Source organism: Copadichromis virginalis, unplaced genomic scaffold, assembly GCF_057382275.1.
Source record: "Copadichromis virginalis isolate Kocher_CV1m ecotype Utaka unplaced genomic scaffold, C_Virginalis_male_GT1.1 unmapped_scaffold_1, whole genome shotgun sequence".
Lineage (NCBI taxonomy): Eukaryota > Metazoa > Chordata > Actinopteri > Cichliformes > Cichlidae > Copadichromis > Copadichromis virginalis.
In genome coordinates this window covers 2,357,678-2,383,585 of record NW_028188589.1, presented here as the reverse complement: position 1 = coordinate 2,383,585, position 25,908 = coordinate 2,357,678, and the positions used below count along the sequence as shown (strand labels likewise).

At 42.8% G+C, this 25,908-nt stretch overlaps 1 protein-coding gene and 1 pseudogene across 1 annotated transcript in view; one reads left to right on the top strand and one right to left on the bottom strand.

The window, feature by feature from the left end:
- The window catches only part of LOC146679523 (uncharacterized), a 241,879-nt gene that overhangs the window by 170,295 nt on the left and 45,676 nt on the right, over positions 1–25,908 (bottom strand). The window lies entirely within an intron of this gene.
- On the top strand, positions 8,057–9,183 carry LOC146679527 (uncharacterized; annotated as a pseudogene).

Sequence of the window (25,908 nt, the reverse complement as noted above, 5' to 3'; positions counted from 1 at the left end):
GGCTACTTTGAGTAAAAGCTCTGCCACACTGATCACAGCTGTACGCTTTAACTCCACTGTGGATGAGTTGGTGTTCTTTTAGGGAACGCTTGAAGGAAAAAGACTTTCCACACAAGTCACAGCTGAACGGTCTCTCTCCAGTGTGGATGACCTGATGCTGTTTTAGTGAAGCCGTCACAGTAAAACCCTTCCCACAGTCGTCACAGCTGTATGGCTTAATTCCAGAGTGGGTAACTAGATGCCTCTGTAAGCTGCTACTGCGAGTAAAAGCTCTGCCACACTGATCACAGCTGTACGCTTTAACTCCACTGTGGACGAGTTGGTGTTCTTTTAGGTAACCCTTCAAGGAAAAAGACTTTCCACACTCGTCACAGCTGAACGGTCTCTCTCCAGTGTGGATGACCTGATGCCGTTTTAGTTTAGCCCTCACAGTAAAACCCTTCCCACACTCGTCACAGCTGTATGGCTTAATTTCAGAGTGGGTAACTAGATGACTCTGTAAGCTTCTACTGCGAGTAAAAGCTCTGCCACACTGATCACAGCTGTACGCTTTAACTCCACTGTGGATGAGTTGGTGTTCTTTTAGGTAACCCTTCAAGGAAAAAGACTTTCCACACTCGTCACAGCTGTATGCCTTAATTCCAGAGTGGGTAACTAGATGACTCTGTAAGTGGCTACTGTGAGTAAAAGCTCTGCCACACTGATCACAGCTGTACGCTTTAACTCCACTGTGGATGAGTTGGTGTGTTTTTAGGTAACCCTTCCTGGAAAAAGACTTTCCACACAAGTCACAGCTGAACGGTCTCTCTCCAGTGTGGATGACCTGATGCCGTTTTAGTGAAGCCTTCAGAGTAAACTCCATCCCACACTCGTCACAGGTGTGTTTTTTCTCTCCCTTTCTTCTGTGAGGTTTGTCGGCCTCCTGAGAGCGCTGACTTCTGGCTCCATGTTGGTCCTGCAGTGACAGAGATACAAACAGAGGCAGTGAGTGAAATGCAGTCGTGGAACAAACTCAACCTTCAAACTCCATTAACACTAGTTTTAAACCTGAAGGTGGAGCGTGGCACCAAACACCTTAAAGGTCTCTTATCCCCACCTGCTGGTAGTTCTAACACATTACATCCAACCTGCTGTTAAAGATAATTCATGACTGTTCAAACACTAAAATCACACACACACACACACACACACACACACACACACACACACACACACACACACTATTTTATAATTTAGATTATTTTGTTGGTTCCTATTACATATTTCTATAATTTGTATAGATTTATACAGAATTATTCAGTGATAATAAATCCTATGTTTGTTTATTCTAAAGGAACCCCGTTAGCTTCCACAACAGATGTTGCTCGTCTTCCGTCAAATACTCACATAAAATATTACACAATAAAGTGGATTCAAGATATCCACATAATTTCACTCTTACATCCACAGTGAGGTTTCACAATTGTTCAAATATAAGCAATCAATAATAATAATAATAATAATATCAATAACATTGAGGCACATTACACAAATTTCAAAAACAAATCATGTCTTACAATATTTACAACAACTAAAAGCTCTGTAAATCGGCTTTTAAGTGTTCATTGAAGTTTTGAATAATTCTCTAATTTTTTAAGGCAACTTATTCCACTTAAAAGTTGCTCTAAATGTAACAGTTTTACAAAACGTTACTTTTAACTCGAGCATTTACTAAATTGCAGCTTGTTGAAAACTGTGTAATATGATGATGTATTTCATCTGGATACTGCAGCTGAGCAGAATAAATGTGGTGTGTTTAACAGAATTGCTTTCTTTAGAACTACAAGTAAGCCATAGAATATTTTAGCCTGTACAGGAAGCCAAGAAAGGTTATTATGCATTTTATCAATATTAGTATAGTATGAACATCTTCACACTAATCTGGACGCCTTATTCTGGACTAACTGAAGTCTGTTAAGATCTGTCTTATTAGCTGCTGACCAAATGATTGAACAATACTCCAGATGAGACATTACTAGTGCATTAATGACATCTTTCATAATGAAGAAGTGATACACAAAGAGCATTTCATAGCCATAGCTATGCCTTGTCGGCAGAGTTATGTGACATTAGTGATGTTTGTACTTTCAGCGTTAACTTGGTTTTAAAGCCTTTAAAATATACGCTGTTCAATAGTCGACCTTAATCTGACAGAGAATGTGATGATTTTGTGGATAATTAAAGTCAGTCATATATCCACAAACACAACAAGCTGAAAGTCAGTGATGCTGCTCGGTTTGCAGTCCTGAACATCACGGCACAAGCAGGATTCACTGCACTGTTAATGTTAGCTGTGTTATATTGCTGCCTCTGTTCGGTGGTGTCGAGCCAAACGCACTTTAACGTGTGTTTGAACGAGCTGACGGTTCACTCGTTAAGCTGAAAGAAAGATGCTTTAATCACAGCAGTCACACATGTGTCCACTGCACCATCTGGAACTCTTCTTGTTTACACTCGTAATAACACAAACACTAAATCCTGCTTCTCTGGTGCTGTTGTGTAGCAGTGTGTACACCTGAGACTGTCACCTGTCTGTCTGTCCTGCACTCTCTCTCTGTTTCTTTCTCTCTGATTGTGGAATAAAAGTATGAACATGTGTTTATAAGTTACACTTGTGTTTGAATCCTGCAGCTTATCACACATTTGATTTCCATGTGTGACGACTGCAAGTGTCCAGAGTGAGGACAGACTGAGGGAGCCACTGCTGCACATCATCTGTGAGGCTTTGCAGCCCTGATGATCCACCAGGACAAACTCAGCAGTGTGTGAGGAAGAGGAGGAGGAAGAGCCAGCAGCAGCTGACAGATGGCGAGAATAGACAGACTGTTCCCTGTTTGTGAAGGACTGCTAGGAAAGTTTAACATAACTGTCTGTGCTGAATCCGTCTTATTAGGTAATGTTCAAATAATGTGATCATCCCAGTGTTTCCAGTGTGGGAGAAAGTACTCAGGGCCTTCAAGTTACACACTATGAAAGGCAGCAACAAGTTTAATGTTCAGAAACCTAAAGTCTGTATCAGCAGCAGGATGGAGCTAAAAATAAATGTTGGTTTCAGTTCTATGAAGCTTTGAGTATTTTGGATCAGTAGCTGCTGTGTTTGTTGCATCATATTGCTGTAACTGTTTATATGCTTTATATATTCTGAGCTAAGTTGATCTATAGTGTTACATCATATTCTATAAGGATGTTATGTGTTTGTAGACTTTCTGCCCAGTTTGACCCATTTAGCAGACGTCAGCCTGTTTAAGGCTCTGATATCTATTCTGTGTGACTTACAGCAGTTATGACATGGTCTGATTTTCTCACCCAATAAAGGAATATTTCATATATCAGTCTACTCTTCATTCTATCAGACACAGTTATCACAGCTCGTACATTTGCTTTTTACACATATATGTAAGCATTGAGCCACATTTAGTACCAACATATTAAATGAACAATATTTGTCTCTTATATATGATACATCTGTATACACACTGTCACAGATACTTGTCTGTGAGTGAAGTGATTAATATGATAACTATAATATTGGCCATATTATATTTACATTACCACAGTGAGATGACTTTAGTCTCATGAACAACATCAGCTAATTGTTATTTACAGCTAATCTTAAACGACTGTTCAGCACAGAAATGAAGCCCAACAATCATGTTTCACAGTCCTGTGGTCTCAGCCTCAGATACTCATCAAATCACACAGAGCTCATGTAGAAACAAATGAACTAAATATGTTCTCCTTCATTTCTGTCAAACAAAGCTGTATGAAACGTTTCCAGCTGTTAGTATCATGGTTGCTAGGCAACCTGGGCAGCGCGACGGAGGCTAGACGTCCCATTTCACGAGCCTACGAGCCTCGCACTTCGGCCTTAGCGGTCTTTGAGTACGCGGCCCTTGAGGACTTTAAAGCTGCAGAACCTGAATCGGGATACAGCCATGATGATCTCCAGCCTCGTGCTCGCCAACATTCTCACCTGAGTTAAGAAGACGATCACTGAAATGGTCTCAGCAGGTCCTTTGATGACAGCAATGAAATGCAGTGGTAAGGCTTTTTGGGGATTAAGTTCGTTTTCATGGCAAAGAAGGACGATGCAGTTCATCTGATCACTCCTCATAACATTCTGGAGTGCAGGCAAAATGCTATTATAAAAACTTAAGCAGCAACTTCTCCAGGTTCCAATATTTATGCAATTCTCAAACCTTTTGGCCACGACTGTATAACCTCTTCTGAAGTTTAGTGGATATTATACATGGTTATGCTCAGGATGTGTCGGCCAGTTTCCACTGGAAACGCCTTTTGGTTAAACTGTCAGCGAGGAATTTGCATTTGCACTGTTACATTTTTATATAACTTTAATGCACATAAACAACAGCTGCTTGTTTCAGTGAAAATACATTGATGGCTTTTTAATAAAGTTGTGCAGCTGTAAAGTATTTTGTCTGGTGTCAATTCTATCGTCAGCTACATCGTTATGGCAAATGTTCAAATGTATATGGTGATAAATATCTTTGGTCATATGGTCCTGCTCTGTCTGTCACCTTCTGTGTTGAGCTCATTGTTTCCTCTGTAGTGGCTGAGCTGAGTCCAAGTACAGTGGGGCAAAAAAGTATTTAGTCAGCCACCGATTGTGCAAGTTCCCCCACTTAAAATGATGACAGAGGTCAGTAATTTGCACCAGAGGTACACTTCAACTGTGAGAGACAGAATGTGAAAAAAAAATCCATGAATTCACATGGTAGGATTTGTAAAGAATTTATTCGTAAATCAGGGTGGAAAATAAGTATTTGGTCACCTCAAACAAGGAAAATCTCTGGCTCTCACAGACCTGTAACGTCTTCTGTAAGAAGCTTTTCTGTCCCCCACTCGTTACCTGTATGAATGGCACCTGTTTGAACTCATCATCTGTATAAAAGACACCTGTCCACAGCCTCAAACAGTCAGACTCCAAACTCCGCCATGGCCAAGACCAAAGAGCTTTCGAAGGACACCAGGAAAAGTATTGTAGACCTGCACCAGACTGGGAAGAGTGAATCTACAATAGGCAAGCAGCTCGGTGTGAAAAAATCAACTGTGGGAGCAATCATCAGAAAATGGAAGACATACAAGACCACTGATAATCTCCCTCGATCTGGGGCTCCACGCAAGATCTCATCCCGTGGGGTCAAAATGATCATGAGAACGGTGAGCAAAGATCCCAGAACCACACGGGGGGACCTGGTGAATGACCTGCAGAGAGCTGGGACCAAAGTAACAAAGGTCACCATCAGTAACACACTACAACGGCAGGGAATCAAATCCCGCAGTGCCAGACGTGTTCCGCTGCTGAAGCCAGTGCATGTCCAGGCCCGTCTGAAGTTTGCCAGAGAGCACATGGATGATACAGCAGAGGATTGGGAGAATGTCATGTGGTCAGATGAAACCAAAGTAGAACTTTTTGGTATAAACTCAACTCGTCGTGTTTGGAGGAAGAAGAATACTGAGTTGCATCCCAAGAACACCATACCTACTGTGAAGCATGGGGGTGGAAACATCATGCTATGGGGCTGTTTTTCTGCCAAGGGGACAGGACGACTGATCCGTGTTAAGGACAGAATGAATGGGGCCATGTATCGTGAGATTTTGAGCCGAAACCTCCTTCCATCAGTGAGAACTTTGAAGATGAAACGAGGCTGGGTCTTCCAACATGACAATGATCCAAAACACACCGCCCGGGCAACAAAGGAGTGGCTCCGTAAGAAGCATTTGAAAGTCCTGGAGTGGCCTAGCCAGTCTCCAGACCTCAACCCCATAGAAAATCTGTGGCGGGAGTTGAAAGTCCGTGTTGCTCGGCGACAGCCCCAAAACATCACTGCTCTCGAGAAGATCTGCATGGAGGAATGGGCCAAAATACCAGCTACTGTGTGTGCAAACCTGGTAAAGACCTATAGTAAACGTTTGACCTCTGTTATTGCCAACAAAGGTTATGTTACAAAGTATTGGGTTGTATTTTTGTTATTGACCAAATACTTATTTTCCACCCTGATTTACGAATAAATTCTTTACAAATCCTACCATGTGGATTCATGGATTTTTTTTTCACATTCTGTCTCTCACAGTTGAAGTGTACCTCTGGTGCAAATTACTGACCTCTGTCATCATTTTAGGTGGGGGAACTTGCACAATCGGTGGCTGACTAAATACTTTTTTGCCCCACTGTAGCTGAAAATGTTCCTCTGCTGCTCCGTCAGACTCTCCTCCTCCTGCTGATCAGCTGGGACACAAAACAGATCTTTGTTAGGCTCCACACTGCACTGAAGAGTCAAAGTGTCTCATATGTTCATCTGACAAGTAAAAGAACACATTTTTGTTTCCCGAGGTGGGCAACTTGTTGGAAACAAACACAAAAGCTTTGAGCACTGATACCTGCCATTGCTGGCATTGAAAGATGCAACGCCAGCAATGTGGATTGTCAAGACTCAAACCAATCATCAAGCAAAGACAACAGGGATCATTTGTTTCTGTTTATTTAGCATTCACAGCATTTGTAGTTGCCTTCTGTGCAGGGGAAGTCCACGCACACTGTGTGGTACCGCCATCCGCAGAAGGTGCATTCAACCTCTGTAAGAGAAACGAGATTGTCTGAGACTGAAATGATATTCACTAAAGAAGTGGTGATTTGTAAAACTTCACATTTTGATCCGGGACGTACTCTGCATGAAAACAAGCGCTCACTCTTCCTACTCAACAAATCACAAGGGCGGAGCCTTATACCACGTGATACAGAAGCTGTGCCGTGTGATGCTAAAATTAGCAGGGAAAAAACAACGGAGAGCACGTCAGGGATGACGAGAAAGTGACAGGAGAAAATCCGTCCGGGTCAACCACCCAAACATCAATAACGGGAACCTTATACAGCGCTTCCCTATACACGTCAAACTCCCGCAGGCACAAAGACATCACGGAGGCTATCACTTATCACCTGACCAAAGATATGTGTAACGGTCTTTTGCATTTGATGTTTGTTGCATTTGATATTTGTTAAGCTGTATGTCTGGATTTTGTTCCTTTGCGCCCTCTGGTGGTGAACTGTGCAGGGTACAGCTTTGCTGTTTGGGTCTCCACCCAGCAACTTTTCTTTTGCTAGCGCACATGGTGTCTGCATGCTGCAACTCACAGTTAGCTCCACACATGGAGAAAATATTGTTTAAAGAGTGAAAATAATTGACGAAGAAGATGGAAGATAAGGCAATAAGGCCATAAAGCTCTATTTAGCACTTCCTGGATGTCAGCTCACGAGGTTTGTGTATTTTAAATGGTTTATTTTCTGTAATTAAGGATTTTTTTGATTGATTGACACTATGTACAAGAGCGCATTTTGATGTGATGTTTTTGTTTTATTGTTTTGTCCGTGAGCAGTTCTCACGGGTTGCCAAGACCAGAATAAACCCTGTTTTATAACTACATCGTGCGTACGTCAATCCTTGAGGGTGCTACAGTGAGAACTCCGCTCTGCACGGGTAGATGAAGGACGCAGCCCCGCAGGAAATTCAGGTGCCCCGAAAATAAGTGTTGCCTCAGTTAAAGGACTCAATATAATTAACCACAAGAAAGAGAAATAAAAAGGAAAAGGACTGTAAAATTAATTAAGATAAGTTTCCTTTTATAAATAAACAAAGGACTGAAATATTTCTTCTTTTTTCTTTCCTTCTCATTGTTTACATTTCTGCTGTTCAAGTGACTGATATTCATACAGTGTTAAGTTAATGTTGTGATGAGTAACCTGTGCATCGTGCATATGGTGGGCTTCAGCAGTTGCTGTAAGAAACAGTATTACTGGCTTGGAGAAGAGATGTAATGTGAGTTAAGTATACATGTTAAGTGATGTTTAAGGAGTAATAGTAATTACTGTGCTTTAAAGTTGTAACAGTAAATGAAGATTAATATTCATTTGCTCCTCAACTAACAAATCAAATTTAAGCTGCTGCACCTTTACATTAAGGCTAAGTAAGATACACAAAAAACCCAAACCCCTCCAACAATGGCAGAGTTTGAGGCTAATCCAGAAGTCAGTGAAAAGGGTGATGTGGAACAACTTTCTGCAGATGAGCAACTACAAGCAGTTGAAGGCACAGCTGATGATGTTTCTACTACCTCACAAAGAGCACGACAGAGCCAACGAGTCCGTACATTGACGGAAAAGGGCAAAGAACTGTACGGTGAGCACATAAAGAAGGCTGCACATCGTTTCAGTGTGCGCTATGAGAAGTGGAAGGTTGTCATTAAGAATGCCAAAGGAGCTATAGATGGTCAATGCTCAAAGGATCTGCTACAAGAACATGTTTCCAAGGTTTTGAGTGCTTCTAAGGATGTGAATGCAGCCTATGATGACTTGAGACGTATTGAATCTCCAGATAGTGACACAAGACGAAGGATGGATACGTGTGAAGCCATAACAAAGACAATTATCAAATCTGTAAGAAAGTGTCCAAGCCCAAGTAATGCGGAGGTTCAAAGAGATGAAGAACTTTGGAAGGACACTGAGTCTTCATCTAAATACGTAGCCTCAGATGTGAAAAGTCAAAGGGATGAAAAATGGAAGGAGACTGAGTCTATGCCTAAGTTAGAAGCCTCAGACAGGATGAGTGTTAAGTCACACCACACTAAGCTCTCTTCTCATTCGAGGGTTTCCTCTAGACACTCCAGCCGGCTCTCGGCTAAAAGACAAGATGCAGCTGCTGAAGTTGCAGCAAATGAGGCTGCTCTCCAAGTTCTGCTTGAACAAGAAATCCATATGAAGGAAATTGAAAGGCAAGAAGCAGAAATAGCACAAAGACAAAAGGCTCTAGAAGCTAAGCGCAGAGAAGTAGAGCGACTTGAGACTGTAAAAAAGCTGAATGCAGCAAAGGCTCGACAGCGAGTGTATGAACAAAGTGAAGGTTCAGATGAAGAAATATACAACCTACTTCACCACAGATCTGATAAAAATGAAGTCAAGTCTGAAAACAATGACCAGCATATGAAACGGTGTTCCTCGCCACGAAATGTGACACCGCACCAAGAGGTGAACACAGAAGATCTGGTCAAAGCATTTGCAGTGTCTCTTAATGCAAGTCGTCTTCCGGTACCAGAGCCAACAATATTCAGTGGCGACCCTATCAGATATAATGATTGGAAAATTTCCTTTCAGACTCTGATTGACAGGAAAAATATACCAACTGAAGAGAAGACTTATTATCTGAGGAAATATGTAAGTGGACCTGCAAGGAAGGCAATAGAAGGCTACTTCCCGCTTGGCACAGAGTCTGCATACTATGCAGCATGGACAGTTCTCGTAGAGAGGTATGGAAATCCCTTCCTCGTAGCAAAGGCCTTCAGAGACAAACTTGACGCATGGCCTAAGATAAGCTCTAAAGGCAGTATGGAACTTCAAGCATTTGCTGACTTCCTTTGCTGCTGTAAGACAGCCATGTCGCAAATGAAGGGGCTTGAAGTGCTCAATGACTGCAATGAAAACCAAAAAATGCTCGCAAAACTTCCAGATTGGCTTACTTCAAGGTAGAACAGAAAGGTTACAGAAGTGCAAGAAGAGACTCACACCTTTCCAAGCTTCAGCCAATTCGTAGATTTCATCTCACGGGAAGCCAAAATTGCCTGTAATCCCATAACATCTCTCTTTGCTCTGAAGCCAAGTGAAACTGAAGGGGCAAAAACAACAAGGAACAGAGGCAATGGAGCAAAGGTGCTAGCAACTAACTCAAATGATAGGACTGTTAGTGCTAGTTGTGTGTACTGTGAAAGGTCGAGTCACAGCCTACTTAAGTGTAGAAGGTTCATAAATGAGAGCATTGTTGAGAGACTAAAGTTTGTTCAAGACAAGAAGTTATGTTTTGGCTGTCTGAACTCTGGTCATCGCTCCAAGGATTGCGAAGGGAGAGAAACCTGTGACACATGTAATAAAAGACATCCAACATGTCTTCATGACAATCGCACGAAGGAAGACAGAACAAGGAGAAATCCACACAAGAACAGTGACAGGACAAGACAAACGAACGCAGATGTCTCACAAGACAACAGTGTCACACCAACAACAAGTGAAGCGACTTCTAACAGAGTCACACAGAATGTTGACGACACTCACACATCTTCCATTATTCCAGTATGGGTGTCAACCAAAGGTGAGCCAGCGCATGAAATTCTTGTGTACGTGCTCCTTGATACACAGAGCGATACGACCTTTATTCTTGAAGAAACGGCACAAGCTCTGCATATCAAAGGTGAATCGACTCAGCTAAAGCTCACTACTATGTCTTCAAGAAACACAGTTGTGTCCTGTCGCAAGTTCTCAGGTCTACAAGTCAGAGGGTTCTACTCAAATAAGACCATTTCCCTACCAGTGACGTATGCCAGAGACTTTATTCCCGCAAACCGAGATCACATTCCATCGCCTGCAACAGCTAAGGCATGGTCTCATCTTGACTGCATTGCAAGTGAGATCGCTCCACTACAAAGCTGTGATGTTGGTCTGCTGATTGGGTACAACTGCCCCCAAGCACTTGTTCCTTGTGAGGTTGTGTCTGGAAAGGAAAATCAGCCGTTTGTGCAAAGAACTGATCTGGGATGGAGTATTGTGGGTTATGGCAATCCATGTCTCGATTATGGAGACGCCTTCGGAATAAGTCACCAAGTCATTGTGAAGGAAGTGGTGCCTGACATTAATCCCTCTTTAAATCTCACCAACAAGGTTCACTATGTCTACAGAACTCAAATAAAGGAAATGATCTCTCCCACAGAGGTCCTAAAGATGTTGAAGTCTGACTTTGTTGAGAAAGCACCAGAAGACACAAAGGTCTCTCAAGAAGATCTCAAATTTTTAACAAAGATGAAGGCCGGCATTAGGCACAAGGAGGATGGTCATTTTGAAATGCCACTCCCATTTAAGAGTGAAAGGCCGAACCTGCCAAACAACAAGGTATGTGCTATTCATCACCTCAAATGTTTAGAAAAAAGGCTCAAGAGTAACAAGCAGTACTACATGGACTATAAGAAATTCATGAATGACATCTTAGCCCATGGAGATGCTGAAAAGGTCACAGAGCAAGACATTGACAAGACACCAGTATGGTACATCCCACATCATGGTGTGTATCATCCACAAAAACCCGGAAAGATTCGTGTCGTCTTTGATGCCTCTGCCAAGTTCCAAGGCGCTTCCTTAAATGACCATCTCCTCACTGGTCCAGAGCTAACAAACACCTTGCTCGGAGTCTTGTGTCGCTTCCGAAGAGGCCCAGTGGCTTTCATGTGTGACATCGAACGCATGTTCCACCAATTCCATGTGCATGCTTGTGACCAAGATTACCTACGGTTCTTGTGGTGGGAGAACGGTGACCTTGAAACTCCATTCACTGTCTACAGGATGAAGGTACACCTATTTGGAGCAGCATCTTCTCCAGGTTGTGCCAACTATGGCCTCAAGCATCTTGCAGCTGAAGGGGAAGGAAGTTTTAATGAAGAAACCATCAAGTTCATCAAAACCAACTTCTATGTTGATGACGGACTAGCAAGTGTTGACACTGAAGATCAGGCAATACAGCTGGTTAATGAAGCACGCAAACTCTGCAGCATGGGCAAACTTCGGTTGCACAAGTTCATCTCAAACAGCACCAAAGTTCTAGCTTCGCTTCCGAAAGAAGAATGCGCTGCAGCTCCCAAAGAGCTAGATATGGCACTCGGTGAAGTACACATGGAAAGAGCACTTGGCGTACAATGGTGTGTGGCATCAGATCAATTTCAGTTCAGAGTAGTTGTTAAGGACAAACCACTCACCAGAAGAGGAGTATTGGCCACAGTCGCCTCTGTGTTCAATCCACTTGGGTTTGTGTCACCTTTCATTCTGCTGGGAAAGCAGATTTTGCAACAAATGTGTCGAGATAAACTCAGCCAGGATGATAACTTACCTGACAGACTTCGACCTCAGTGGGAGTATTGGTTGCGTGACCTGGGAAACCTTGCAGACGTAAAGGTTCACAGATGCTACATTCCTTCGACCTTCAAGGCACAGCACTACGAACTTCATCATTTTTCTGATGCAAGTGCATCTGGATATGGAATGTGCACTTACCTCAGAGCAGTAAGCACAACTGGTGAAGTCCACTGCTCATTGGTGATGGGAAGATCAAGAGTTCCACCAACCAAAGTCACAACTATACCTCGGCTTGAGTTGTCGGCGGCCGTTGTTGCTGTGCGCACTGGTGACATGCTGAAAAAGGAATTGGAAATGGAAATTTCAGAAGAAAGGTATTGGACTGACTCGAAGGTGGTACTCGGATATGTCAGCAATGAAGCCAGAAGATTTCATGTGTTTGTTGCAAACCGAGTGGAACGCATCAAACAAAGCACAGATTCAACCCAATGGAGGTATGTAACTTCCGAAGATAATCCGGCAGACCACGCCTCAAGAGGTCTCACAGCAGAACAACTTGTAGCATCAAACTGGTTCAAAGGCCCAGACCTCCTTTGGCAGAAGATCATACCCAGTGGGGAAATTAAGGTGGGAGAGTTATCAACCAGTGACCCGGAGGTTAAGAAGGTTCAAGTCCACAAGATACAAGGGGAGGAACAAAGGTCACTGTTAGATCGCTTACACAAGTTTTCCGACTGGTCGAGGATGATTAAGGCAGTTGCTAGACTCAAGCGCTATGTGAAAGAAGCAAAGGATCACAAGAGTAGATCACACGACATCAGTAGTGTAACAAGAGAGAAAGGAAGCAGAGTTAACAATCATAAAGATGGTTCAAGAAACAGCCTTTGCTCAAACTTCGAGCTAACAGATTCTGGATTCTTGGATGCAGCAAGATCGTGTCATCTTACATCTATAAATGTGTAAAATGCAGAAGGTTCAGAAGGCGCACAGAGCAGCAGAAGATGGCAGACCTCCCAGAGGATCGGATGGAGACCACACCGCCATTCACCTACTGTGGGATGGACTGCTTTGGTCCTTTTTATGTCAAAGAAGGCCGCAAGGAGCTAAAGCGTTATGGCTTGCTAATCACTTGCATGTGCTCCAGAGCAGTGCATCTTGAAATGCTTGACGATCTCTCTACAGATTCCCTCATCAACTCATTACGTGCATTCATGGCCATCAGAGGTACAGTTCGTCAGATAAGATGTGATCAAGGCACGAATTTTGTCGGCACTAGAAATGAGTTTATTGGAGCATTTAAGGAAATGGATCAAGCCAAGCTAGGGAAACTGGACTGTGAGTTTCTCATGTACACCCCAGCATCTAGTCATATGGGTTGTGTCTGGGAAAGACAAATTCGCACCATAAGAAGTGTTCTCATGTCCATTCTGGAACAATCAGCCAAACAACTCGACAGCTCCTCTCTGAGGACATTCCTGTATGAAGTCATGGCAGTGATTAATAGCAGACCATTGACTACTGACCAACTATGTGATCCATCAAACCCAGAACCTTTAACACCGAATCACATACTAACCATGAAGTCCACAATCATCTCTCCACCTCCAGGAAGGTTTGTGAAAGAAGATCTTTATCTCCGTAAGAGGTGGCGTCATGTTCAACTACTTGCCAACACTTTCTGGACAAGGTGGAAAAAGGAGTATTTGTTAAATCTTCAAGGAAGACAGAAGTGGACCAAAGAGCACAGAAATGCTAAGATCAATGATGTTGTCCTCCTGAAGGATGAGATAACTCCACGCAACCAGTGGAAGTTGGCAAGGATCATTGAAGTGTATCCTGGAAAGGATGGAAAAGTGAGGAAGGTGAAATTGCTGCTGAGTGATCCAACCCTGGATAGAGCAGGAAAACGTAACTCCAAACCTGTGCACCTGGAAAGACCCATTCAGAAGACAGTCATTCTGATGGAAGCGGAAGACGATTCTCCACCGCACTCTGCTTAAAGGATAATTCACGATAGTTCATTCAAAAGCCGTTCATTAGTTCATAGGCAATACTTTATTCTTTTTAATCACAAGTGATTGGTGGGAGTGTAACGGTCTTTTGCATTTGATGTTTGTTGCATTTGATATTTGTTAAGCTGTATGTCTGGATTTTGTTCCTTTGCACCCTCTGGTGGTGAACTGTGTAGGGTACAGTTTTGCTGTTTGGGTCTCCACCCAGCCACTTTTCTTTTGCTAGCACACATGGTGTCTGCATGCTGCAACTCACAGTTAGCTCCACACATGGAGAAAATATTGTTTAAAGAGTGAAAATAATTGACGAAGAAGATGGAAGATAAGGCAATAAGGCCATAAAGCTCTATTTAGCACCTCCTGGATGTCAGCTCACGAGGTTTGTGTATTTTAAATGGTTTATTTTCTGTAATTAAGGATTTTTTTGATTGATTGACACTACGTACAAGAGCGCATTTTGATGTGATGTTTTTGTTTTATTGTTTTGTCCGTGAGCAGTTCTCACGGGTTGCCAAGACCAGAATAAACCCTGTTTTATAACTACATCGTGCGTACGTCAATCCTTGAGGATTGACAATATGGCTCCCATCAACACTGTGCAAAACGAGGGATTTAGGAAAACGATCAACACCCTAGACAAACGCTACACAGTGCCGTCCCGCAACTATTTTTCTATTGTTGCACTACCTGCTCTGTACACGCAGCGTCGAGCAACGGTGGAGACGGAATTTCAAGCAAGACAACATTTTGCTGCAACAACAAAACGTGAGACATTTGTTGTTTTTATGTTTATTTGTTGTTATGAGAGAATCATGATCTCAATTCTAAGCCAAAAAATCGTGATTCTCATTTTATGCAAAATCGTGCAGCCCTAACATTAACACAAAACTATTGTTTCACCAGAGAAACACACATGAAGAGAGAGAGAGAGACAATAACAGCTACCAAACAGTCGTCATAATTCGTCACACAATGAGAAAAGGACAAATCAACAAGTAACAATGACTAATTAATATTAAAATCTGTAACATAATGTATTGTTTGGAGTTTAGTCTGATTGGTTCAGGATGAGCTGCCATTATCCAATCACACGTCTGCTTACCTGCATCTTTTCTCTTTTTTCTAACCTGAACACCTGATGGCTTTGAACTTTTGTTGTCCATCTTCCATTGGTTTGAATTTTGCGCTCCAGTACAAACACAAATCCCCCAACCCGAGGATCAGCACAATTAACCTAACAGCAGGAACGTACAGAGGGGGGGGGGGGGGGGGGGGGCTACAGGGGCTTGAGCACCCGCCCCTTTCCTGATGGTGCCCAAGGTGCCCTTTTGTTGAGGCAACTTTTTTTTTTTAATTATTATTATTATTTTTTAATGTGTGTGTGTGTGTGTGTGTGTGTGTGTGTGTGTGTGTGTGTGTGTGTGTGTGTGTGTGTGCGCAGAGTGATATATGAAATGATGGGATGGAAGAAGAGAAGCAAAGAGTGATTCACAGGCAGAGCCTAAATTATTTCTCACAGTTTTTTGTTGCCTTATGGTTCCAAGCGCTGTCACCAATCTTTGCATTTTGTTATTATCTCATGACACTTGTTTAATCAGCTACCATCTCTCCTGTGGACTTTTTAATGTCTACAGTCTCAGACCAACACAGCCCTGCCCTCATAGCTGGACTGGCCATCGGGCATACCGGGCACTTGCCCGGTGGGCCGCTGGCGATTTTTTGTTTTTATGGGCCGACCGTTTTTTTTTTTTTGTTTTGTTTTTTTTTTGGGAAGGGTATAAACAATGAAAGGTGTTGGATTGGCCAATTGGTCATGATCGACTCTGGGCTGGACCAATTACAGCCGAGGAGGTCGGATGCACCCTCCCCCATGTTTAGCAATCTTATAGACGAACTAAAGAAAATGGAGAACAAAAAAAGGAAAGGAGGTGCCGAAAAAATTAGGGCCAAAAAGAAACAAGCCCTTCAGGCAGACGCTGCCAAATGTGTGAAAATTACTGAATTGTTTGGTGGTAGCTATGGCATAGCTTCCATAGATTTAGCAAGATCAGCAAGTGGTGGAGGCCAGCAGGTGGATGAAGGAAAGGGGAGGCAGGAGGAGGAGAGACCCGAGGCGGCCGCCGGTCATAGTGGCAGAGGAACTGAACTTCAGGTAAGAAGTTATGACCTGCTGTCTATCTGTGTCAGATATAAACTAATTTTAGTTGTAGTTTGTTTTCGTTGTGGTGACTTTATACAGTCGCTTAGAATAACTCGTACAGCGTAACTAGCATGACGGAGTTTATATACTGCTGGGCGGGTGCTATGAAGTTACTGATAGTAAATTTTATTTTATGCTTAAGGTTAGTTTCTCAAACTTCTCAAAGTCTTAACAAATTGTGCCAATCCATGTTGCACCAGCTGATTTATCATCAAAAGTGGAGAAGTCTGTGACAGAGGAGACAGAAGAGCAGCAGAGAGAGATGGAGCAAGAGAGAGAGATGGAAGAGCAAGAGAGAGAGATGGAAGAGCAAGAGAGAGAGATGGAAGAGCAAGAGAGAGAGAGAGATGGAAGAGCAAGAGAGAGAGATGGAAGGGCAAGAGAGAGAGATGGAGCAAGAGAGAGAGATGGAAGGGCAAGAGAGAGAGATGGAAGAGCAGGAGAGAGAGAGATGGAAGAGCAGGAGAGAGAGAGATGGAAGAGCAAGAGAGAGAGAGAGATGGAAGAGCAAGAGAGAGAGAGAGATGGAAGAGCAAGAGAGAGAGAGAGATGGAAGGGCAAGAGAGAGAGATGGAAGGGCAAGAGAGAGAGATGGAAGGGCAAGAGAGAGAGATGGAAGAGCAAGAGAGAGAGATGGAAGGGCAAGAGAGAGAGATGGAAGAGCAGGAGAGAGAGAGATGGAAGAGCAGGAGAGAGAGATGGAAGAGCAAGAGAGAGAGATGGAAGAGCAGGAGAGAGAGATGGAAGAGCAAGAGAGAGAGATGGAAGGGCAAGAGAGAGAGATGGAAGAGCAGGAGAGAGAGATGGAAGAGCAAGAGAGAGAGATGGAAGAGCAGGAGAGAGAGAGATGGAAGAGCAAGAGAGAGAGATGGAAGAGCAAGAGAGAGAGATGGAAGAGCAGGAGAGAGAGAGATGGAAGAGCAAGAGAGAGAGATGGAAGAGCAAGAGAGAGAGATGGAAGAGCAGGAGAGAGAGATGGAAGAGCAAGAGAGAGAGATGGAAGAGCAGGAGAGAGAGAGATGGAAGAGCAAGAGAGAGAGAGAGATGGAAGAGCAGGAGAGAGAGAGATGGAAGAGCAGGAGAGAGAGATGGAAGAGCAAGAGAGAGAGAGATGGAGCAAGAGAGAGATGGAAGAGCAAGAGAGAGAGATGGAAGAGCAAGAGAGAGAGATGGAAGAGCAAGAGAGAGAGAGATGGAGCAAGAGAGAGAGATGGAAGAGCAAGAGAGAGAGAGATGGAAGAGCAAGAGAGAGAGAGAGATGGAAGAGCAGGAGAGAGAGAGATGGAAGAGCAGGAGAGAGAGATGGAAGAGCAAGAGAGAGAGAGATGGAAGAGCAAGAGAGAGAGAGAGATGGAAGAGCAGGAGAGAGAGAGATGGAAGAGCAGGAGAGAGAGATGGAAGAGCAAGAGAGAGAGATGGAAGAGCAAGAGAGAGAGATGGAAGAGCAAGAGAGAGAGAGAGATGGAAGAGCAAGAGAGAGAGATGGAAGGGCAAGAGAGAGAGATGGAAGGGCAAGAGAGAGAGATGGAAGAGCAAGAGAGAGAGATGGAAGAGCAAGAGAGAGAGATGGAAGAGCAGGAGAGAGAGATGGAAGAGCAGGAGAGAGAGATGGAAGAGCAGGAGAGAGAGATGGAAGAGCAAGAGAGAGAGATGGAAGAGCAAGAGAGAGAGATGGAAGAGCAGGAGAGAGAGATGGAAGAGCAAGAGAGAGAGATGGAAGAGCAGGAGAGAGAGAAGAGCAAGAGAGAGAGATGGAAGAGCAAGAGAGAGAGATGGAAGAGCAAGAGAGAGAGATGGAGCAAGAGAGAGAGAGATGGAGCAAGAGAGAGATGGAAGAGCAGGAGAGTGAGAGCCAGGGCATCGATGACTTTGCTCGCCCTGAACCTGCCATATTACAGGCCTTCTTAGATTACCACCCACAGCAGAACAGTAGCAGTGCAGTTGTGATGAGGGTGTTCAGCTGTAAAGATGGCACCAACAGGAAGTGGCTTACTTATTGCAAAGAACGCCATTTATTGTTCTGCTTTGTGTGTCTGGCATTTGCAAGGCTGACTGACACCAGCACATTTATAACAGGCATGAGTGACTGGCGACATATACATCTGCGCACAGAGGAGCATGAAAAGAGCACTACACACCAGACCTGTGCTGAAGCTTTTTTCTTAAGGTGCTCAAAAGGCAACATCAGGAGCTTGTTTGCTGGCAGTCAGTTGTCAGCTCACAGAGCACAAGTGAAAAAGAGACGGCAAGTTTTAGAGCGTATAGTGGATGTGATCAAAGTACTTGGGAAGAGGGGACTCAGCTATAGGCATGTGGAGAATGAGGCTGCATACACTTTAGGTGATAACACCATCGATCATGGTAACTTTCTGGAACTGATTGTGTTATTAGGCAAGTATGATATGTGCCTTGGAGAACATTTGAATGACTGCATTGAAAAAAGCAAGAAGTTGCATCAGACCAGTGGATCAAGAGGTAGAGGATCTCTCATCACCCTACTCTCCAAAACAACTGTCAACTCAGTGATTGATGCACTTGGCCATCTCCTTCAAGAGAGCATCGCCAGTGATGTCCAGAAAGCTGGGATGTTTTCTGTTCAGCTAGACACAACCCAAGACATCACAGGTTATGATCAGTGTTCAGTAATCATCAGGTATGTTACTGAGTCTGTGCAGGAGAGGCTTGTCTCCATAGTGAGGTGCGAAGCATCCACGGGGCAGTACTTTGTAAACTTGCTTTCCGGAGTTTTAGAGCATCTGAATCTAGACAAGGTCATGTGCATTGGGAATGCAACAGATGGTGCTTCAAATATGCAGGGCCAGTACAAAGGCTTTTCAGCACTTATGACTGCCCAGTCTCCAACTCATGTGCATGTGTGGTGCTATGCACACATACTTAATCTTGTGATTGCTGACACAACACAAAGTGTCATTGAAAGTGGATCACTCTTTAATTTACTTAATGACATAGCTGTGTTCATCAAGGAGTCCCATCACAGGGTTAATCTGTGGGAGAAACAAACCGAAAACACAAGACACAGACGCCTCAGTCCAATAGGTGAGACACGGTGGTGGGCCAAGCACGATGCCCTCCAGAAAATCTTTGGACATTTTGGAAAACCAGATGATGGCCTCTTCGTTGATGTAGTGCTGACGATGGAAGCCATTGAAAAGAGGGAAAAAGAAAAGCCAGCTGTTTGTGTCAAAGCACGAGGCTTTAAAGAGTGTCTCTTGAAGCATGAAACTGTGTTAACAGCACAGATATTTCTTAGAGTGTTTGAGCAACAACTCCTCTGTCAAAGTACCTCCAGTCAAAGGGGATGGACATTCTCTCTGCCCATCATATGGTGACTGCCACACAAGATGGCCTCAAAAGTATTGCCAGGGACTTTCCAACTGTGAAGACAGCTGCAGACACATTTGTGAAACAGACAAATCAAAAACTAGAGGAGAGGGAGAACAACACAGACATGGAAGTGGAGGCTGAACTACCTAAAAAGAGAGCCAAAAGGAGAAAAGGCATGGCCGGAGAGATGCCTGAAGATGAGTTGCAAATCAATGCTGAGAAATCATATGAGGTGAAAGTGCACAACATCATCCTGGACACAGTTATTGAAGCAATCCACAGACGATTTGTCATACATGGCCCTCTTCTTGCCGATTTGGCATGGTTGGACCCCAGGAAGTTTAGCCAGGTCAGAACAGTTTCTCTTCCAAGTAATGCATTTCAGAACCTCAGCGCCTGTCTACTTAAATTTGACAGCAGGGCTACAGTTAATAACCTTCAGTCAGAACTGAAACGTTTTGCTGAACAGTGGGAAAGGCTTAAGACATCACATGTAGATGAGTACACGACCAGAACAGCAAAGGACAGATCTGAAGAATGGGACGAAGAAATTGAAATTGTGACCGAAAGCTGTGGTTCTTGCAAAAATTGCCCACTGTGCTGCTATCAAATACTCAGGCGGTTCAACATGCTGTCTGATGCCTATCGTCTCCTTGGGCTGGCATACAAGTACCTGCTGACCCTCTCCCTCACTCAGGTTGCCTGTGAAAGAACGTTCTCTACACTCAAGTTCATTAAAAGCAGACTCCGAAGCAGCCTGTCTGCAAACAAGCTGGAGATGTTTATGCTGATGGCCACTGAAAAGGACATTCTCATGTCATTGGACTCTGACATGGTCATTGACAGGGTAGCTGAGAAGAGTGACCTGCTGAGAAAGCTCCTTTTGTAACCTGGTGAGGTGAAATAAAAATGAGCAAAACATTCCTAATTATCTATTGTTAATATTAAATTCAGCTTTATTGTTATTGCCTAAACGAATACGTTTAGTATCTACCTTCACTTCAAACAAGTCAAGTGATTGGTAAATGCTTAGAATTTGTCCATCTTAATAGACAGAATAAATATGAGATTGGAGTATTAGGCATTTATAAACATATATTCTTACAGTCTTAATCTGTCATTGTTTCATTTCAGATGCTGTCAGTCATTTTAGGAGGACTGAAGTGTGTTCATTTTAAGTAAGTACTATATGGAATATGATTCAACCATTTTTCTAGAGTAAGCATACCAGTACTGTCATCGTCTGAAAAAATCTATTAAGTACAATTCTTTCTCAACCTTCAATGTCTGTCCTTTCACTTCATAAAGGTTTCCATGTCTTAAGATATGTTCAGTGTTGCTGCTGTGGAAGTGTTGTAGGTGACCTTTTATTGATGAGTGAATAGTCTTTGGTGATACAATTCAATCATAATCTGTCCTTTATAGATTTTAATATTCATCTAATCTTTATTCCTTTCTGTCCTGTTTGTCAGGGTCTGATCATACATTGTTTGTTTAAGAGGTTCGAGACCATTCAACTTTTTAAGTTCATCAACGTAAGTACTAGTGTATATGATTTCTCTAATTCCTTTCTGGAATAAAGATGCCAGTACTGTGATCATCTGAGCAAGTCCATCAATTGCCATTCACAGTTCTTTGTCCTTTCACTTGTGTCCTGTTTTTCAGGGTCCCATATAATTTCTTCAGAAGTAAGTACTGTATATGATGCCAGTATTTTCCCATATTTTCTAGATACTGTATTAGTACTGTGTGTAAAATGCCATCAAAAACTCAATTAAGTGTTATTCTTATTCTTCTTTCTCACCTTTCTTTCTCTGTCTCCTTTCATATTTAAAGGTTGCTGTGTTAGCAAAATATATTGTGCTACCATGCTGTTTTCTATTGTTTTGGTAAATAAATACTTTATGAAAATATCCCTAAATCTGTCATTTATTAATTTTAATATTAATTAATGATCATGTCTCACCTCTAGTGTTCTTGGTCTTAATTTCAGGTTTCTACCATGTGTTGTAGATAGTTCAGGAGGTTAACTCTACCAAGCAGTCTTTTTGTTTCCGCTATGTACTGTTTAAAATCCCGAATAGGGAGAATGGTGTAGGTTTAACTTTATTAGATTGATACATATATCCCAACAAGGCAGTGTACATCAAAGCAGTTGTTTTCATGCAAAGGCTTTATGGTTTTTCCTATAGCGATTGACAGACCACGTGACTTTGCGCATTGCATGCCGGGAACTCCTGGCAAAACAATCCAAGTACCGCATCAAATACAAGCATTTGCAATTGCAGCACTGCAAAACGTTCATTCTCCGGTTCCAATACCTTCTTGTTTTATCTTTGCCGCACAAAAAAGGAATGTACAAAACGACGGAGAACAATGCCGGTCCGTACAAAGACAGACTCGACGAAAAGACAAAGAAAAGATACGAGGAAAAATCAAAGGAGTGAAAGGGTCAGACCCTTACGAGCACACAGAGGGACAAAAGACGTTAGCGTGCTGCCCAACTTTCACCACGCTCAGATTTATAATTATACGGTTCTTGGAGTGAGTGCATACACTCATGAAGTTTAGTAACTTCAGGTCACTGCAACAAGCCCAGGTACAGTTTACCGACGGATGGGTGCAGGACCTTGAAATGCACCGAAAGACCATCGTACGAACAAAGGTAAGTTTACCTTTGTTCGTCTCACAAATCGTCGTCATAAATACACATTCGTTAACCGTGTATTAATATAACCTTTGAGCTCAACGGTAATTAATTAGTAGTGGAAAAATAATTGTAATATTTGAGCCATTTCTGCTGTCCAACTACTTCTTACAAAATACATTGTTAATGTTAATTAGATTTTTTTTTACGGCATAAATAAAGGTTATATAAAAGTCACTGCCAAAGACTGATTGCGGCTTCTACCTTGTTACACTAATGTTGTTTGTAGCTCAGTATGACTTTATGTCATCCATGAGGGATGCATTTGACATATGTTTCACATATTATAGCCCAACAAGTTATTTATAGCAATTTAAATACGAGCAATCAGTTTCTTTGCAAATACCGGAAATCAGTTTTTGGCAGACAATCACTTTTTGGCACAACACCGGCTATTGCAGTTAATAATACAGCAGCTTCTTGTCATTTTTTGTGTTTCTTTTTATCGCTGTGTGACTGAGTTCAATTGAAAGCCTGTATGCGCTAGTACCGCTTGCCAAAAGTTCCCAGAATCCTTTGCGGTTTTATCCATGAATGACGTCACATTTTTGGTGGGCCGGTCTCCAGTCAAAATGCCCGGGCCGATTTTTTGTCCCAGTCCAGCCCTGCCTGCCCTCCAGCACTATCCACAGCAACCCCTCAACAGCAACATTGTACCCATCAGGTAAAGCATCGGCTACGTTTGCTTTGCCTTGTTGCTCATATTAGATTCTTGATGAAAGTGTGTTGTTGTTATTCAGCCTGGTTCAATGTGCCCCTTTTTAACTTTGAGCACCCGCCCCTTTAAACCTCTCTGCACGGCCCTGCCTAACAGACCTACACCTTAGTTCACAGATTCACTTTGTCTAAGGTTGATTTCTGGGATTTCACACAACCCAGGATTCAGATCGTGAATCCATGATGGGCTTGGATTTACATCATTATAAATGAAATGTGCTCTACTTGGAAGCAGCCGGCCCCGCCCCTTTTGACGGGTTGTGTGAGACTTTAAATCATCAAACTGTAAATTATAAATTTAAATTGTTATTGATCCTTTACCCCGAGTCCTAAAGTGTAGATTTATTTTCTTACTCTTCTTATATTTATTGTTTGTTTACTTGCACCGCTGTAACTGCAGCCTCGTCGTCTCGTCTCTCTATATGCTGGACTGTCTGTAGCGGAGATGACAATAAAGTTTACTTTGACTTCAGCAGCGCGCAGGCGCACCGAGGGCTCTCGCGCTCACTTTATAGAATTTAGAAAAAACATGGGTGCAGATTATAAGTCTGTATCATAATATCTGTTGTGTTGTTTTTATTTTGTTTTGCGAGTTGGTTATTAGATGCCGCTCCAGCCAGCCAGAGACTCCCCGCCGCCCCGCCCTCTCCTCCCTGTGCCGCCAGCAGCAGGCGCACCTCGCAAACGGAGGGCGCCCTTACTCCCAGCAAATGGCTGATAGAAAACCGATCGGTGCCTACGAATTTCCCAATATGCGCTGGCATGACGTCGGGGAAGCATGGGTACGACCGATTATTTCATTTTTTTCTTGCCCGTGATGCCCCCCCCCACCACGATGCATTCTATTGGTTTGCACACTTACACACACCCAGCTGTGGTTTCCTGTTTTGCTGGACTCTGGAGAGCCCCGCCTTTAACGCTCTTCTCTCACAGAGAGCAACAGAAAACTTGGAAAAACTCCAGATTGACTGAACTCAGTTCAAAGTTACCTTGACACCTTTAGATGTGAGACGTAGTGATGGTCCGCTTGAAGCTGACGCTCCGGTGCGTGTGTCAGAAAGATCAACGCGCTGCTTCAGAAGCACCGTGTCGAGGCTTGATTCGTTTGGCCAGAGTCACGTGATCAGTGACGTCTGAAGCTTCGTTTAGAACGTACCTTTTTTTAAATCGAACTTTATTGAAACACAATGAGTATACAACATACAAACAGATGAAGTTTACAAAAGAACAGAACATGAACATACAGAACCAGGAGTAAAAAAAATGATGATATGAGTAGGCGAAAAAAATCAACATATAAATATTGTTCTGAGAGGCTTTTTGTTGGTTGAGTCTGAAATTGATTGTATGTACAATTCATATCCTTATAAAAAGGCAGAAATATGGTGTTTTATTAATAAACTTACATTTATGGATATAAAATAGCTAAAAGTATTAACAAATTTTTTATAAAAAAACATTTATCATTCTTCCTGGGGAACTTAAAGAAAAAGAATAAAACATTTTCCCATCGTAAAGAAAACTCCCTTAAAATATGGACAATAACAAAACTGCTAAATTCTTCCAGAATCTCTGTGTAGAGGAACCAAAAGAGATGTGCCACAGTTTCTGGATGATCCCCACAGAAAGTTCAATTAGTATTTATGTCTCTTTTAAATGTTACCATATAGTGACTGGCTGGGTCACATTTATGAAGAATTTTATATGAGATTTCCTTCACCTTGTTCACAATTAGATATTTATGGGATCATCCAGACTGTCTTCCAGGTGATATCTGGAACATGTCGGTTCCAGTAAGATATTCTATATATGGGAGAGACATGATATCTTCTTGGAATAAACTACGTATTCTCTTATTGCTGTTACCAAGTTCCTGTGAAAAGCAGATTTTTCCCACTGCTGACTCAGCTGGATCAGGGAGAGTGACTGAGGCAGATATTGAGCTGTCAGTGTTTTTATATAACATTAAAGTCCCTGAGGGTATGGCAACAAGCACCATTGAGAATTCCCCAACACTGACGGGAAAATTATATAGTGTAAAGAATTCATTGTAAGTAAGTAGTGCTCCCTCGTTAAATTTTAAAACTTAGTAGCGGCCGCCATTGTTGGCAGCTGAAATTTGGCTGGGCCGCGCTATGAATTCTGGGATATGGTGGGCCACGAAGGACACACCCGACCCATCCTTCAAACTCGGGGGAATGAAGGACGCATTTGAAGGAGTCGAGGAATCGGGACAGCCTTCGTCGCCTGGCTGTGACGTCATCGGCCTTCAAATGCGGCCTCCGGAGGATGCAGCCGACGTTTTGGGACACAGCTTGTGTGTCTTTGTTGGTCATGTGACCTCCCAGGGACTACACATGGAAATGAGCAGTTTAGCTCAAATCTGGCAGGTTTCCATCGTCTGTTTTTGTCCTGATGTCCATGAACATGAACACTGTCCCTGTCAAACACGTCCAGATAATCTGATCCAGTGTTGTTCTTCTTCTGTGGTGTTTGTGATGGAGCAGCAGCTGCTGATCCTGATGTCCTCCACCAAGGGGGCAGCAAATTCAGCTGACTGTCATCATTTATTAAAAAGATGTAACAATGTGACATAATGCAATATAATAGTGTCAGTTACACATTGTGGGTTGCACTGTGGCCAGAATGGACATTACCTCCTGCCTAATGGAAGCTGTCAGCCATCCTGCAACCATGAATTAGATAAGCAGAAGTGAAGGGATTGTTAACAACAATTTAATAATAAAATGTAATGTGATAGTTGCACTTTATTAGCTCCCCACAATCGTATGAATAATAACCATGAATGCACTGCATGCTCATAGCAAGTTCTTTAGGTTTAAAGTGAGATCCTGCTTTAACCCTTTAAAACTGGTCAGAGTGGGCACACTCCGTTTTGCGCAACTATTTTTAAATCCCGGTAGCACTGTAACCACGTGAGCTAGCGCAATAATTTTTTTTGCATATGAAACCTGAGGAGTTGTAT